The sequence below is a fragment of the Salmo trutta genome, chromosome 18, assembly GCF_901001165.1.
Source record: "Salmo trutta chromosome 18, fSalTru1.1, whole genome shotgun sequence".
Taxonomy (NCBI): domain Eukaryota; kingdom Metazoa; phylum Chordata; class Actinopteri; order Salmoniformes; family Salmonidae; genus Salmo; species Salmo trutta.
In genome coordinates, this window is record NC_042974.1 from 42,108,387 (window position 1) to 42,125,884 (window position 17,498).

The following is a 17,498-nucleotide window of genomic DNA, read 5'->3' on the forward strand; positions in this document are numbered from 1 at the left end:
TACATACATACATACATACATACATACATACATACATACATACATACATACATACATACATACATACATACCACACACACACACACATACCACACACACACACACATATATATATATATATAAAAACACAACTGTTGATGAGAGAGTTGACCATCAAACTTGACCCATCAGTAACCAAAACCTGAAGCTAGCTGTGACTACCAGCTCTCACTAAGAAACTTTCACCAGACCACTAAATAAATGGAGTAACTGCTTGAAAGAAAACTCTCTGAGATCAACATTTTTATTCACCATTCAGTGGAAACAAAGTGAAGATGGGTACACGACTGATTTAGGAGGATAGTGTTCTGATAATGGTCAAGGTTGTAACCACAGAATTGTAATGAGATTGTATTTTTATTGTTTTAACCACAACTTTAAAAAGCTGCTTCAGGTTCTATGTAAAGATTTCTCACTTGTTCACTCTTGACAGTTGGTGTTTCACAGCGCAGAGCCTAAAGACATTCCTAGTTGCCATCAAGAATATAAAATGACTACCTAGCCCGTCAATTCTCACCTATTCCAAAGTTTAGTGTAATTGAGCACCCCATCCCACCACCCCTTATACAAGGTGGCCCTACTGTTGTCAGAGTGACAGGCTACACTGAATCCTGATGGATGAGGCTAGTAGGATGTAGCCCTCTGTGAATAGGAAGACATGGGTGAGCAGCACATCTTTTTTCCCCAATAAGGAATAGGCTTGTGTAACGCGAGGCTACAGATGGAGACTGGAACTCTATACTTTAAGTAGGCTGTCAGAAATGAATAGGGGTACAAGGACAGGCCCCCGAGGAGCTTCACACCAGCTTGTAGTGATGTCGTCCCCTGCCCTGGAGACAGGAGAGCGAGCTCCCTGCTCCAACCCTGAGCTGAATACACTGTCTCTGGCCAGACTTGGCTTGGATAGGCTTCTGTTGTCAGGGTGGATCTCAGTCAGTGGAATGTCTTAGGTGTCTTACTACAGTCTCCTCTTTATTTAACAGCAACAAAACCGGACGCCGCTATTAGATTAACTCATTCGGACGGATGGTAGCTCTAAAGAGATTACATAAGATGAGGCAGATGAGGACATACATTAGCTGTACTGAACATACAGTCATGGCCAAAAGTTTTGAGAATGACACAAATATTAATTTCACAAAGTCTGCTGCTTCAGTTTGTATGATGGCAATTTGCATATACTCCAGAATGTTATGAAGAGTGATCAGATGAATTGCAATTAATTGCAAAGTCCCTCTTTGCCATGCAAATGAACTGAATCCCCAAAAAACATTTCCACTGCACTTCAGCCCTGCCACAAAAAGACCAGCTGACATCATGTCAGTGATTCTCTCGTTAACACAGGTGTGAGTGTTGAAGAGGACAAGGCTGGAGATCACTCTTATGCTGATTGAGTTCGAATAACAGACTGGAAGCTCCAAAAGGAGGCTGGTGCTTGGAATCATTGTTCTTCCTCTGTCAACCATGATTACTTACAAGGAAACACGTGCCGTCATCATTGCTTTGCACAAACAGGGCTTCACAGGCAAGGACATTGCTGCCAGTAAGATTGCACCTAAATCAACCATTTATCAAATCATCAAGAACTTCAAGGAGAGCGGTTCAATTGTTGCGAAGAAGGCTTCAGGGCGCCCAAGAAAGTCCAGCAAGTGCCAGGACCGTCTTCTAAAGTTGATTCAGCTGCGGGATCGGGGCACCACCAGTACAGAGCTTGCTCAGGAATGGCAGCAGGCAGGTGTGAGTGCATCTGCACACACAGTGAGCCAAAGACTTTTGGAGGATAACCTGGTGTCAAGAAGGGCAGTAAAGAAGCCACTTCTCTCCAGGAAAAACATCAGGGACAGACTGATATTCTGCAAAAGGTACAGGGATTGGACTGCTGAGGACTGGGGTAAAGTCATTTTCTCTGATGAATCCCCTTTCCGATTGTTTGGGGCATCCGGAAAAAAGATTGTCCGGAGAAGACAAGGTGAGTCCTGTGTCATGCCAACAGTAAAGCATCCTGAGACCATTCATGTGTGGGGTTGCTTCTCAGCCAAGGGAGTGGGCTCACTCACAATTTTGCATAAGAACACAGCTATGAATAAAGAATGGTACCAACACATCCTCCGAGACCAACTCCTCCCAACCATCCTGGAACAGTTTGGTGATGAACAATGCCTTTTCCAGCATGATGGAGCACCTTGCCATAAGGCAAACGTGATAACTAAGTGGCTCGGGGAACAAAACATCGATATTTTGGGTCCATGGCCAGGAAACTTCCCAGACCTTAATCCAATTGAGAACTTGTGGTCAATCCTCAAGACAAACAAAAACCCACAAATTCTGACAAACTCCAAGCATTGATGATGCATGAATGGGCTGCCATCAGTCAGGATGTGGCCCAGAAGTTAATTGACAGCATGCCAGGGCGGATTACAGAGGTCTTGAAAAAGAAGGGTCAACACTGCAAATATTGACTCTTTGCATCAACTTCATGTAATTGTCAATAAAAGCCTTTGACACTTATGAAATGCTTGTAATTATACTCCAGTATTCCATAGTAACATCTGACAAAAATATCTAAAGACTCTGAAGCAGCAAACTTTGTGGAAATTAATGTGTCATTCTCAAAACTTCTGGCCACGACTGTACTGTCGACATCACCTAGTTCTTGCCTATTAGCTACATATCTATGAAAAAAGCTAACCCCATGGAGTGATTATTACCTTTAAATCACGGTGTGCTTAACTTAGACAGATTCTAAGTAAAGCAGATGTGATCTTCCTGATGTGGTCGTTTGGGGAATAAAGTAAGTGAGTTCATTATAGGCAAAGCTGAGAATCATTTGGAACAGACAGTGAATCTGAATGTAGGACTGTTCCCTTTACTCATAGCCCTGTGGGACTCAATGGCTTCACCAGCTGTGCTCTAACGTGGAAGAACAGGAGGGGCCTGGGGACTAACCAACTCTCCCTTCACTGAAAACACACACTTACACACAGCCGCACATGTACACAAACAAACACACACTGACAAACACACACTGACAAACAAACAAACAAACTCATGGACAGTTGGACACACACATGCTGCAAGAGCCTAGCGAGGACAAGCTCAGTCTCAAGTGCCACACACATTCTCTTTTTCCATCACTGTCAGTCACACTCTCTTACCCACATATTTTTTTGGGAGGCATCTGCATAGAGTTTGCCACCATGCCAGTCTCCTGAGAGCCACACTGGGCCAGCAGCTCAGACTAGGGGGGTTGTCCGACAGGGTAAACCCTTTCATTCAGCTCTCTCGCTCCCTGAGCAGGAGGAAGGATGGAGATGGGGAGGATAAGGGAGGAGGAGGGGTGTTTATAAGCCTGCAGAACAGGCACTTGACCTCCTTTCGCTTGGCTTCCCCCAGCTGTAGAAATACGGTGTACGGCGGGAACACACAGTCCCAGAGACTAGTGCTTCTGACAGGAGGCTGTCTGATATAAAAGGAGCAGAAAGACATCAGATGCACCAACTAACACAAAAATAAACATAACCTACCACATGAAAACACACTCACACTGATCAACTAACCTCTGTGTGTGAGTGACTGTGTGTATATGTGTATATGTGTGTCTGTCCATGTTCCATAACACCATCAACGCAGAAAAGTCCTGAATTTCCAGAAATCACAAAGGACCATTAAAAACGCTTAAAAGTAACCCTCTATAATCATCCAGTATAATCCCCCGTATCAATGTAGCAGAATAATTGGCATAGTAAACAAACACAGTATAAGAAGGGAATAAACTTAGAGGATCATTGGCCTTGAAAACAATAACTTTGTTCAGTCAGTTTGTGTTTGTCTGTAATGACCTACACAACCCACATTCCCCAGCGAGTATTGATCCAGCTAAAAGAAGTGTTGACAAAAGAGGAATGTGCATATCAAATTAAAGCATTTTCAACAGCTTGAAATTGTATCTAGTCTACCGGTGCAAAATTTGATCTGGACCAGCTGACAACACCTAACAGCATCCTGTAGACTCAATTGTTTTATTCTGAAAGGCTATGGAACAGCTCACCACTTTAGGATAAGTTACACACACACACACACACACACACACACACACACACACTGCATTTGAGGAAGAGGCGAGCAGAGGACGCAAAGAATCAAGGAAATACAATTTAGATTCCCCTCTGGAAACCTCCCAACACCACCCTTTAAGACACCATTATCGGATACTAGCCGTGCGCTGCTCGGCGACATCCAAAAATCACACAAATGCCTACTTTGTAGTCCTACAGACTGTCCCTACCTCTGACGCAGTGGAAATCATAATTACCACAGAGCAGGTGACAACAGTTTTTTAAACAGCTGAACCCAAGGAAGGCCTCAGGGCCAGATAATGTGAGCCCACTCCTCCTCAAGACAGCTGAGGAGCTTGGCCCAGTCTGGCAATCCATCTTCCAGTTATCCCTCGACTCACACACAATACCACAGACCTGGAAAACATCTCACATCATCCCCATCCCAAAAAAGCCATGCCCCATGGAGAACAATGACTACTGACCAGTGGCCCTAACCTCAGTGCTCATCAAATCTCCGGAGAGAATAGTGGTTCGGTACCTAAAAATCTCTGCGGATAGGGATGTGGACGCTTACCAGTTTGCCTATAGAAATGGGCACAGTACAGAGAGGCAGTGACCACCCTCACACACCTGATCCAGAAACACCTTGACCAACCAAAAACCTACACCAGAGCACTCTTTATATATTTTTCCCCTGCCTTTAACACCATGCAACCACACCTTCTACTAGCCAAAATGAAAGAACTGGACATTAACCAACACCTCATTCACTTCTATCACTCATTTCTCAGTGACGGAACTCAGTTGGTCAAGATGAAAACACAGGTCGTCATCTTTGACCCCACGTCAGTGGCTGACCGGAACCAGGTCATCATTCACAGTGAACAGATCCAGCACGTCGACTCGTATAAATATCTGGGAGTACATGTTGACCATGACCTGAGATGGAGTGTCCATGTGGACTATGTGTGCTAAGGTGCAACAATGCATGTACTTTCTTTGCAGGCTGAGGTCTTTCGGGGCAGGCTCAGAAATCCTGAACTTGTTCTTCTCCACTATCCAGAGTGCATCACTGCTTGGTACAACAGTGTCATGGTATTGGCAAAAGCCAGGCTAACAAGTCTGCTGAAAACTGACTCAAAAATAAATATTTGACTCAACATTCCATGACATACACAAAGGCATTGTTGGCAGAAAAAATTGATGCAGTTTAATGCATGATTAATATAATTCACCAATACATTTCTTGACAGCAATATTTTGGGACTATCAGGTTGTAAATCACAGTTGGCCTGGTACATTGTTTGTTGCCTCCATTCGGGATGCACTGTTTCACTTTCAATGACTAGGAATGTCAATACAATCAAACTACCATTGGCAATGATCACCAGTCAGTCATAACATGGCTAATAGGCTAGCGTATTTATTTATGTAGCAAGCTAAAAACACGGAGCCTACCGTTAGTTAGCTAGCTGCTAGGAGAATGTCATGTCATTGGAGGAGTGGGTGAGTGACTTTTTCCCCCTCATATCGTTTTTTATCAGTGGCTATACAAAGCTAGAGATGCAGGGGTAATTTGGGTATCTAGCAAGAACAACTGTTATCCAGTTAGCATCTCTTTCATTTGCAAATTCACTCTGGCCATCTACCCCAATTTCAGAGCACACTCGTCTGTGTTCCAGAGCACAGAATAACTAATGAAGTGACGCAAGCGCAAAACCAGCTCAATATGACCGATGTCAGTAAACGTAGGCAGAAAAAGTAAAAGTTAGTCATGAACACTCTAGATAACATGTAAACAGCCTAACCAGCTCTGTCAGGGTAAAATGGCCAGTGAGGTGTTCTCTCATTTGTTTCTGGAAGTAGCTAGCTAGCCAATATTAGCCAGATAGCTTGCGTGCTTGGTTGGGACGAGCATGCATTGGCAGGCAAGCTGCAGAAGGACAAATAAGCTACAATTCCCCATCGTTTATCAGTGCAATTTTGACATTCAACTAAGTGAAAAGGTTTGAGGGGTTATCTAAATGTTCCTTTGTTAGATTTTAGCTCATCTTGCTGTGGCAAGCATTAGTTGTTGATATTGTTGATGTGCATAACTGAGGGAGAGATAGCCTACCTTTTCATGGTTGTTTGATCAATAGGAATGTAAAGTTCCCAAATGTAAGAGGATTCCTGTGCTACTTACATACAGTTGAAGTTGGAAGTTTACATACACCTTGGCCAAATACATTTACTCTCAGTTTTTCACAATTCCTGACATTTAATCCTAGTAAAAATTCCCTGTTTTAGGTTAGTTAAGATCACCACTTTATTTGAAGAGAATAATGGCAGAGAGAATTATTTATTTCAGCTTTTATTTCTTTCATCACTTTCCCAGTGGGTCAGAAGTTTACATACGCTCAATGAGTATTTGGTAGCATTGCCTTTAAAAATTGGGTCAAACGTTTCAGGTAGCCTTCCACAAGCATCCCACAATAAGTTGGGTGAATTTTGGCCCATTCCTCCTAACAGAGCTGGTGTAACTGAGTCAGGCTTGTTGGCCTCCTTGCTCGCACACACTTTTTCAGTTCTGCCCACACATTTTCTATAGGATTGAGGTCAGGGCTTTGTGATGGCCACTCCAATACCTTTGTTGTCCTTAAGCCATTTTGCCACAACTTTGGAAGAATGCTTGGGGTCATTGTCCATTTGGAAGACCCATTTGCGACCAAGCTTTAATTTCATGACTGATGTCTTGAGATGTTGCTTCAATATATCCACATAATTTTCATTCCTTGTGTTGTCATCTATTTTGTGTAGTGCACCAGTCCCTCCTGCAGCAAAGCACCGCCACAACATGATACTGCCACCCCCGTGCTTCACGGTTGGGATGGTGTTCTTCGGCTTGCAAGCCTCCCCCTTTTTCCTCCAAACATAACAATGGTCATATTGCCAAACAGTTCTATTTATGTTTCATCAGACCAGAGGACATTTCTCCAAAAAGTACGATCTTTGTACCCATGTGCTGTTGCAAACCGTAGTCTGGCTTTTTGATGGGGGTTTGGAGCAGTGGCTTCTTCCTTGCCGAGCGGCCTTTCAGGTTATGTCAATATAGGACTCATTTTACTGTGGATATAGATACTTTGTACCCATTTCCTCCAGCATCTTCACAATGTCCTTTGCTGTTGTTCTGGGATTGATTTGCACTTTTCGCACCAAAGTACGTTAATCTCTAGGAGACAGAACACGTCTCCTTCCTGAGTGGTATGACAGCTGCGTGGTCCCATGATGTTTATACTTGAGAACTATTGTTTGTACAGATGAATGTGGTACCTTCAGGCATTTGGAAATTGCTCTCAAGAATGAACCAGACTTGTGGAGGTCTACAATTGTTTTTCTGAGGTCTTGGCTGATATCTTTTGATTTTCCCATGATGTCAAGCAAAGAGGCCCTGAGTTTGAAGGTAGGCCTTAAAATACATCCACAGGTACACCTCCAATTGACTCAAATTATGTCAATTAGCCTATCAAAAGCTTCTAAATCCATGACATAATTCTCTGGGATTTTCCAAGCTGTTTAAAGTCAACTTAGTGTATGTAAACTTCTGACCCACTGGAATTGTGATACAGTAAATGATGAAATAGTGACGTGAAATAGTGAAGAAAAAAAATAATAACCTGCCTGTAAACAATTGTTGGAAAAATTACTTGTGTCATGCACAAAGTAGATGTCTTAACCGACTTGCCAAAACTATAGTTTGATAACAAGAAATTGGTGGTGGTTGAAAAACGAGTTTTAATGACTCCAACATAAGTGTATGTATGTAAACTTCCGACTTCAACTGTGTTTGCAGAAATCCATTCGGGTTTATTTTGTGGCTTTTGGCAAATGCGTTCTTATGATCTAATGATACACTGTTGCAACTGCCTGTAAACACACAGTCCAGTTCAAAGTGAATGATGGCAGGCCCGTATGGCAAAAGGCTTATTTGCATAAAGGCCTACTGTAGCTCTGATTGGCTATAGCGCACTGGTCTGCGTAGACTCCGGTCCTGGACGAGACAGATGTTTTTATTAGGTTTTATTTCCTGCAGTGTCTATTATTTGTGCAAATGCACGGCCGCTTTCCCACTCTATATTGCTATAGAATTTAAACAAATGCCTTAGTATAAGTAATTCCCAAACATTCTAAGAATGTGAAAATGTGAAAATGACCATATCTAAGTGCTCGCTTGACTGTGTCATATTCTTCCTGGGGGTGTATATGAACACATTAAAATAAGATTTCATGTTGCTAAAATGCTGTCAGTTCCCCATTAAGCGGTCATTATTGTTGTGAATGTTTGATGTTATGCCTGGCCTATGCCATGTCTTTCACCATATCACAGTGCATTTTCTTGTATGTAAAGGAAATTTCTGTGAAAATCCGACAATGAAAAATCGAATCTAATACTTTGCTATCGAATGGGAACATTTTCAGCTGAAGAAATGGTTGTGGTAATACGCACATCCATCAAGAAACTTAGGTGCTGGGCTAATGGTACATACATGAAAAGAACAAAGGCCTACACACTGTTTGATGCCAAATATTTTCCCCATTTAATCTCGTTTTGATCCAGAAGATCTTCGTCGGGTCAAAACATGTACAAATATTTCCGGTAGCTACCTTATAAAAGTCTCAGAAAAAAGCATATATTATTCTTCCAGAATTGGCAACAATTCAGTAAATTACAAGCTAATATCTTCCCACTATTTTTCATAGCTATTAGGCTAGCTGCTGAGGATAATGAGATCAAAGAGATCAAGCGCTCTTTTTTTTTCAGATGAGAAACAAACTGAAAATTGGTTGCAGTGCAATGTCTTCCTTTCGAATTTTCAAGACTTCTTGGTAATGGCATCTTAAAGGGATAGGCCACCTTTTCAATTTATGGTGTTCTCGATTCATCCAGACACTCGATATACAAAACAAATGTGACCTAAATAAGTAAGTAGCCTCACCCGAGCCAGAACAGCACATAGGCTCCTGCCCCATCTCCTGTTTCTGTAATGTGAGGCAGCTGGAGAGGGCACTAGTTTATTGCAGGGCCTAGATGTATTCTATTTACCATACATGGTAAGCCAAGTAATAGCCTGCAATGTCACTGTTAATTGTGTGTTCTCTTCCAAGTAACGTTGTGAACGCTTGCTTAACAACCGCTTTATGAAATGTACTTTAAGTATACCTAAAAGTCAGAGAGAGGGTGTCACTGAATTGGAAAGTGGAACAATGAGATCATTTTATCTTAGTTAATCATTATCTCGCTTAACAACAAACCCTGAGCTTGAACTTTACAGATCAGTGAAGGCCGCGTCACCCTCCGGTTTGCATCAAACTCTGTGGAGTGAACATTGATTCTAGCCAATCTGCAAGGAATTTGTAATGGAAACACAGATCCTGCTCAAGTTTACAACGGGAGATCTCTTCAGTAAGCCGCTGTCTCACAACCAAGCAGCTACATTCACAGCGAAGACCAGTCACAGTGACGAGGCTCAGTGCTGCTGATGGGGACTTCAGACTTGTTCTCAGACCAGGCTAACAGCCCTCCCTCACTCTTCCTCTCCCTGTGACTATATAGCCGCTGACAGGATAAATGATGGCCTGATTATGCAAACCTCGCATTCTGTGGTTCCCTGCTGCATGGCCTTGGTGCATTATCGTATAAAACGCAATTAGAGATTCTCGTAATCACACCGTCCCTCAGGTCATGATTATTACACTCTCCTGGAATAATTAAAGTCCACCCAAGGCACCAGAGGCAGTACAGTGCAAGAATGACAAGCGTACATCTCCTTTGCAGCAGCAGCTGAGGTAGTGTAGCTTTGCTGTAATGGTGGCATTGTTTACTATGAAGTGGGAGGGATGGAAAGAGAGGACAGGAGGGGAAGGGAATCTAATGAACCAGAAACCAAACGCGCAGAGCGCCACATCAGGGTCTTTATGCAATGACTGGAAAACATCTTGAGATGTGGAAGAGAGCTACACTGAACAAAAAGAAAAATGCAACAATTTAAGATTTTACTGAGTTACAGGTCATTAAAGAAAAATCTGTCAATTGAAATAAATGAATTAGGTCCTAATCTATGGATTTCACATGACTGGGCTTACAAATATGCATATGTTGGTCACAGATTTGTTTTTAAAAAGGTAGGGGTAGGGATAGGGCTGTGGCGGTCACAAACTTTTGTCGGCCGGTGATTGTCAAGCAAATAACAGACAGTCTCACGGTAATTGACCGTTAATTAACATAAACACATTTAGCATCTCCTGGCTTCCACATATACTGTAACCTTCAAGCCATTTTAATAAGTCTAATAAATCCATGTAATACAGCCTACACCTTCACAATAAATCCATCATTTATTTTAGACCGGTCTAAAGAAGCATGATATGAAGAAAATGTCTATTTCAGAAGAACAGAATAGCATACTCTGAGTTGTCCTTATGTTAGGTCCTAATGTGGCTATGCCAAATGGCTGTGAGCTACACTAGTTCATTTAGCAGACAAGATTTGCTTAGAATTCCATTGCATTATTATATAGTATGAAGAATACAATTGAACAAAGCTGAATAAAAAAATACATTTTCTCAAAACGATTTGAGGGAGTCCACACATGCAGCTATTCTTTGTTGAGCGGTTAACAAAGAAATAGGTATTCCTATTTGCTTAATTGAGAGTTATTAATGTAACTTTAGTTGTTCTTCAAACGTTGGGCTATATGTTTTGATGTTTAATACATTGTAAGGGTGCATGATGTGACTAATGATGATTTGAAAAAAGTTGCTTGAAAGGCTCTGCTTTGTTTTTTCGCGCAGGCTGTACACACTCCAATAGTCTGTCATTCACAATTTGACCAGCACTTGATAATTACTTGAACTTCACAGCCGCATACCCTTCGTGGCCATAATGCACCCTAAAATAATCCATGCCTTTTGAGGCCCGGAGTGCTGCGTTGTGCCCTTCTCCCTGAGTGTGCTGCGCAATCAAAAGCTTCTCTCACTCAACCTATTCTATTCTGTGTGAGAAATAAATATTCCAAACAGTCTGGGAAAGTTATGGGATGCGATAGATCCCAAATTAATACAACCATTAGCATAAAAAAAAAAACATTTTTATGCAATGTGGCTGACGTAACAGAACATTTAGCTTAAAATGTTGATTAACTATGAGGTTATTTCTTCACATTATAAGCGTAGAAATGCGCACATGGTAGTAGGTTATAAGCACGAATGTTCCATTAGCAGAAAACAACGTTATCAAAAGTGACCGCAAATGCAATTACGCACGTAATGCTTTTATTATAAAGGTGCATTTTTATGGTGATCTTCCCCAAACTTCAAACTCACGTGCTGCTTATACATGCCAGTTAGACTACACCCCTTGTAAAGCGGATTAATGTGCTTTAATTTTAAGAAGTTATACAAACCTTATTAAAACATATAGGCCTATGGGCTAGGCTACATGAGTTGTGCGACTATGAGTTGAACAAGTTGCAAAAAAAAAAGGCATTGTTTCTTATACTGGGCATCATTCACAAGTTATATGTAGTTCACAAGTGATAGGGTAAAATTGGCTATTCAGACTATTCTTGATTTAATATTGTCTTTAAATATACTAAATAATATATGTGTGACATCTGTTTTGATTTAGAATGGACCATTATCACGCACCTGAAAAAATACATGTCATCCTTCACTTAAATAGCGAATTGAGGACGATTTTCCCGGGGGGGTTTATTTTCATGCCAGCAAGGTAGGCTATTCTCCTGTTGTAAATATAATCAATGTGCTTAATATAGTAGGCCTAGCCTAAAGAAACCTGATGGAATCCTCTTTCTATTAGTGGCAATTGGATAGCCTATAGAAATGTTGCGCAACATGAGCTCTCATGAAGTGTTTGATTAGATTTTCTCTTATATTTGCATTGATGTCAGAGTGATTAGAGGGACAATAGAGTGCTGAGTACCAGGCAGTTAGCAAGTTTGGTAGACTACTAATGACCATCAGCAGCATCAGAGATTGGAGATGCCTAACTACCGTGACTAAACGGTCATGTGGAATTTGACTGCCTCCATGACTTGTGATGGCCAGTGTGGCGGTAATATGGTCACCGCAACAATCCTAGGTGTGGATCAGAAAACCAGTCAGTATCTGGTGTGACCACCATTTGCCTCATGCAGTGCAACATATCTCCTTCACATAGAGTTGATCAGGCTGTTGATTCTGGCCTGTGGAATGTTGTCCCACCCCTCTTCAATGGTTGTGCAAAGTTGCTGGATATTGGCGGGAACTGGAACATGCTGAGCATCCCAAACATGCTCAATGGGTGACGTGTGGTGAGTATGCAGGCCATGGAAGAACTGTGACATTTTCAGCTTCCAGGAATTGTGTACAGATCCTTGCGACATGGGGTCGTGCATGATCATGCTGAAACATGAGGTGATGGCGGCGGGTGAATGGCACGACAATGGGCCTCAGGATCTCGTCATGGTCTCTCTGTGCATTGAAATTGCCAAAGTTAAAAAGCAATTGTATTCTTTGTCCGTAGCTTATGCCTGCCAATTCCATATCCCCACCTCCACCATGGAGCACTCTGTTCACAACGCTGACATCAGCAAACCTCTAGCACACACATCTGCCCAGTACAGTTGAAAATGGGATTCATCTGTGAAGAGCACACTTCTCCAGCGTGCCAGTAGCCATTGAAGGTGAGCATTTGCCCACTGAAGTCGGTTACGATGTTGCACTGCAGTCAGGTCAAGACCCTGGTGAGGATGACAAGCACACAGATGAGCTTCCCTGAGAAGTGGCCTTAGAGTGGCCTTTTGTCCCCAGCACAAGGTGCACCTGTGTAATGATCGTGCTGTATAATCAGCTTCTTGATATGCCACACTTGTCATATGGATGGATTATCTTGGCAAAAGAGAAATGCTCACCAACAGGGATGTAAACAAATTTGTGCATAACATTTTAGAGAAATAAGCTTTTTGTGCTGGGATCTTTAATTCAGCTCATGAAACCAACACATTACATTTATATTTTGGTTCAATGTAATTTGCCCCACTGCCACACTATAAGAACGCTCCAGCCCACTACAGAATTGCTCCGGTCTGAGCACCAACCAGACATCCCACAGCGAAAACAACATCCACAAGCTTGTACAACGTACACACAGTAATTATTCCGATTAAGTTACTTTTTTACAAATTAGAGGCATACAAAGACAAAACAAATGTGGTCCAGTGTGGAAATGATAAATGAGTGAAGGAAATGCAGAAATTGATGAAAATGCTGAACATTTTCATTGAACAGTATAAAACTATCAGCAGAGAGAAAGTCCCATTAAAACCACTTAGAATGTATTTGTTGCCACATTAGGGTCATGCACTACTCATGAAGCATATTTTGAAAATAAAAAATATTGTGATAGGATATTTTTGCCATTTCGCCCAGCCCTACTAGACATTCGAGCACCACACACCAATGACTGTATATATGAATGGACAAAGACATCGATCACGTGACACCATTCATTACAATGTGAAGACTCAATAGCACATTGAAGCCATATTAAATTGGTTAAGATTGCATTTCATGGAGACATAACAATTTGACATAACAGTTTACTTCAGGAAGTGACGTAGTCAAGTTGAAGGCCGACCGGGGTACTGCAGGCTGCCATTAGCAACTATATTATCCTTATCTTCTTCATTGTGTGATTTTAAAATAAAATCAGTTCAAGGACATACATTTGGTGTATTAGAAGCAATTATTGGTACCATGGTTGTTTCCAAATTGTGTTTGTTTTACACAAAGAGTTCAATTTTTCCATTCAAGCTAAGCTACAGGACTGTTTTGCTAGCACAGACTGGAATATGTTCCAGGGATTCGTCCGATGACATTGAGGAGTACACCACATCAGGTGAGGTAATCTGTATATGTAGGTGGAGGCGAAGTGAGTATGCATAGGTAACAAACAAACAGCGAGTAGCAGCAGTCACTTAACACCATCATTAAGTTTGCCGACGACACAACAGTTGTAGGCCTGATCACCGACAACGATGAGACAGCCTATAGGGAGGAGGTCAGAGACCTGGCAGTGTGGTGCCAGGATAACAACCTCTCCCTCAACGTGACAAAGACAAAGGAGAGGATTGTGGAATACAGGAAAAGGAGGACCGAGCCATGGTGCTGTAGTTGAGCAGGTTGAGAGCTTCAAGATCCTTGGTGCCCACATCACCAACAAACTATCATGGTCCAAACACACAAAGACAGTCACGAAGAGGGTACGACAAAGCCTATTCTCTCTCAGGAGACTGAAAAGATTTGGCATGGGTCCTCAGATCCTCAAAAAGTTATACAGCTGCACCATCTAGAGGATCCTGACTGGTTGCATCACTGCCTGGTATGGCAACTGCCTCCGACCGCAAGGCACTACAGAGGGTAGTGCGTACAGCCCAGTACATCACTGGGGCCAAGCTTCCTGCCATCCAGGACCTCTATACCAGGCGATGTCAGAGGAAGGCCCTAACAATTGTCAAAGACTCCAGCCACCCTAGTCATAGACTGTTCTCTCTGCTACCGCACGGCAAGTGTACCGGAGCGCCATGTCTAGGTCCAAAAGGCTTTTTAACAACTGCTACCCCCTAGCCATAAGATTCCGAACCTGTGCCCCCGCACATTGTACCGGTACCCCCTGTATATAGCCTCGCTAGTCTTATTTCATTGCTGCTCTTTAACTATGTTATTTTTTACTTAACACTTATTTTTCTTAAAACTGCATTGTTGGTTAAGGGTTAAGGGTTTGTAAGTAAGCATTTCACGTAAAGGTAAATACCTGTTGTATTCGGCGTACGTGACAAATAACATTTGATTTGAATGAGGGATCCTGTCACGACTTCCACCGAAGTTGGTGCCTCTCCTTGTTCGGGCGGCGTTCGGCGGTCAACGTCACCGGCTTTCTAGCCTCCACCGATCTACATTTCTTTTTCCATTTGTTTTGTCTGTATTGTACACACCTGGTTCTCATTTCGTTTGAATTATTTCCCTATTTAACCCTCTGGAGCCATCATGGTTTTGTGCATGTTTGTTGTTGTCAGTTGTCTCGTTTATGTGATTCTGGATTTTCTTTCTCCTTGTTGGAGGATTATTTTTGAGTAAAGTTACTATTATTACTCATCTGTGTCCTGCGCCTGACTCCGCCTTACCCACATCACCTAGACTCTGACAGAAACACGCACCTTCAATGGAGTCAGCAGGTGCACACAGCCCTCCTCTACCTATGGAGGAGCCCGTCCAGCAGCACGCGACTATGTTGCAAAGTCTCGGCACAGCCATGGATCGCGTGCTGCAAACCATGGAGCGATGGGAGAGGGGTTTTTCCAGCAACCCCATCATCATCACCCCAGCTCCCACAACAACCCACACCGCTGTCCACCCCTCCTTCACCTGGAACCAGTGGGATTCGGCTCGCGCTCCCGAGGGTATACGATGGAACGGCTGCTGGGTGCCAGGGGTTCATACTCCAGCTTGGGCTCTACCTGGCAACAGTTCAACCAGCTCCTTTGGGACGCGAGAGTGTAAACACCCTCATCTCCTGTCTGACTGTTAGAGCACACGAATGGGCCAACGCAGTCTGGGGAAGGGAAGGACCGACGTTGGACAATTAGGAGGATTTTACCCGCCACTTTCGGGCTTTTTTCGATCATCCACCTGAAGGGAGAGCGGCGGGGGAACGCTTGTATCATCTCAGACAGGGGATGAGGAGCGCACAAGACTTCGCTCTGGACTTTCGAAATCTGGCCACTGGGGCAGGATGAAATGAGCGAGCCCTGATCGACCACTACTGGTGTGGTCTACGCGAGGACGTTCGTAGGGAGCTAGCCTGTAGGGACACCACCCTTACCTTTGACCAGCTGGTAGACATATCCATCAGACTGGATAACCTGTTGGCCTCCCGCGGACGTCTGGATCGGGGGGGGGGGGGCATTCCCGGCCGTAGAGGGCACACTGCTGGTCGGTGCTGGGGAGGTTCTCCAGGGAGTCGAGGCAGCAGGCAGGGCACTGGTGGATCATCCCAGGTGAGTAGGCACCCGACTCACCCAGAGCTTCCTGTTTCGCATTCCCAGCATAAGGCGCTAGTAGATTCAGGTGCCGCTGGGAATTTAATTGATCGTTCATTTGCAATTAGATTAGGGATCCCCATTGTTCCTGCTGATCTGCCCTTCCCTGTACATGCCTTAGATAGTCGTCCTTTAGGGTCAGGACTGATCAGGGAGGTCACAGCTCCACTATGTATGATAACGCAGGGGGATCATAAGGAGAGAATTAGTCTCTTTCTGATCGATTCACCTGCGTTTCCTGTGGTGTTGGGGCTTCCCTGGTTGGCCGATCATGACCCCACTATTTCGTGGAAACAGGGGGCTCTCAAGGGATGGTCACGTCAGTGCTCGGGGAGGTGTGTAGGTGTTTCCATAGGTGCAACTACGGTGGAGAGTCCAAACCAGGTCTCCACCATACACATCCCCCCTGAATATGCTGATTTGGCTCTCGCCTTCTGTAAAAAGAAAGTGACTCAATTAGCACCCCATCGACGGGGGGGATTGTGCGATAAATCTCATGGTAGACGCAGCACTTCCCAGGAGTCACGTGTATCCTTTGTCACAGGAGGAGACGGCGGCTATGGAAACACATGTCGCCGAATCTCTGGGACAGGAATACAGTCGGCCTTCCACTTCACCTGCCTCCTTGAGTTTCTTTTTTGTGAAGAAGAAGGATGGAGGTTTACGCCTGTGTATTGACTATCGAGGTATAAATCAGATCACAGTGAAGTACAGTTACCCGCTGCCTCTCATAGCCAGTGTGACAGAGTCATTGCACGGGGCGCGCTTCTTCACAAAATTGGATCTCAGGAGCGCTGACAACCTGGTGCGTATCTGGGAGGGGGATGAGTGGAAGACAGCATTTAGTACCACCTCTGGGCACTATGAGTACCTTGTCATGCCGTACGGGTTGATGAATGCTCCATCAGTCTTTCAATCCTTTGTAGACGAGATTTTCAGGGACCTGTAGTGGTGTATATAGATGACATTCTAATATACTCCGCTACACGCGCCAAGCATGTGTCCCTGGTGCGCAAGGTGCTTGGTCGACTGTTGGAGCATGACCTGTACGTCAAGGTTGAGAAATGTCTGTTCTTCCAACAGTCCGTCTCCTTCCTAGGGTACCGCCTGTCCACGACAGGGGTGGAGATGGAGAAGGACCGCATTTCAGCCGTGCGTAATTGGCCGACTCCATCCACGGTAAAGGAGATGCAGCGGTTTTTAGGGTTTGCCAACTACTACCGGAGGTTTATCCGGGGCTTTGGTCAGGTAGCGGCTCCCATTT

The 17,498-nt window shown here is 43.7% G+C and overlaps 1 protein-coding gene across 1 annotated transcript in view; it reads right to left on the reverse strand.

Annotated features, from left to right (window-relative positions):
• The window catches only part of LOC115153316 (zinc transporter 6), a 77,295-nt gene that overhangs the window by 46,634 nt on the left and 13,163 nt on the right, over positions 1 to 17,498 (reverse strand). The gene's annotated exons all lie outside the window — the stretch shown is intronic.